Source organism: Tupaia chinensis, unplaced genomic scaffold, assembly GCF_000334495.1.
Source record: "Tupaia chinensis unplaced genomic scaffold, TupChi_1.0 Scaffold000131_1, whole genome shotgun sequence".
Lineage (NCBI taxonomy): Eukaryota > Metazoa > Chordata > Mammalia > Scandentia > Tupaiidae > Tupaia > Tupaia belangeri.
The window spans coordinates 257,507-258,456 of NW_006159600.1; the positions used below are offsets into that span (position 1 = coordinate 257,507).

A 950-nucleotide genomic window follows, 5' to 3' on the forward strand; every position below is an offset into this window, starting at 1 on the left:
TCCCTTTCTGTAGTAATTCCTTGGTAAAACATTTAAAAGACAGACACATTTACGGGATCAGCAGTTAGCGTAATGGCTATGTCGCTGAAATCCCATGCAGTCGACCACTGTTTGAGTCCCAGACCCAGTGGCTTAACCTCACACTGGGTGCGTGTGCATGTGTGGCCAAGATTTTGAGAGGAGAATGGAAGAGAAGGGATTGTGGAGTGGCCATCCCCCTGGGGGGTGATTTTTCGCTTTCTGTCTCTGTCTTTCTGGTGAGTGCATGCGCTCTATAGCAAAAACCTCTCCAAAATTAAAAAAAAATAAATACAGTTAAATAATTCCAAAGATAAATAAATAAAGGTTTTAAAAATTATCGATTGATTGATTTTTTACAAAACAACAAACTACGAGGGCCAGCTGTGTGGCCTGCTGGTTAAGGGAGCCAGATCCCACATGAGCAACCACATGGTCTGAATCCTGGCCCTGGGGGTTGAAAAACATACTGGGACCTTTTGCTTCGTTGCCCCGCTGAAAGCAGGATGGGTCATCAGCAGCTCTACTGGAGCCACCCGCGAAAATTGGGCCAGGGCTCTCACTCATGCAGCGTGTGCTCGAACAGGCACGGTCTGATCCGGAAATACGGCCTCAACATGTGCTGTCAGTGTTTCCGTCAGTACGCGAAGGACACAGGCTTCATCAAGTTGGACTAAATGATCTTCCTTGAATGGACTGTCCAAGATATAAACCCAGTGAAAGAAACCATGCTGGCTATTTGTATATAAAATAAAAATAAAATAAAACCCTTCAATTAAAAAAAAAACATACTGGGTATATGCGCCATTCAGGGATGCTTTCTACCTCTTCCTTTCTCTCCCTCTGGTAAGCGCACATGCCCTCTGGGGGGGGGGACTAGTTATTTAATAGAAAAATCTGTACTTTTTGTCTCTTCTTTTAAAAAAATTATT

General features: G+C 43.8%; 1 pseudogene; it reads left to right on the top strand.

Annotated features, from left to right (window-relative positions):
• Positions 1–492: 492 nt before the first annotated feature.
• Positions 493–791, top strand: LOC102479246 (40S ribosomal protein S29 pseudogene; annotated as a pseudogene).
• Positions 792–950: the final 159 nt, after the last annotated feature.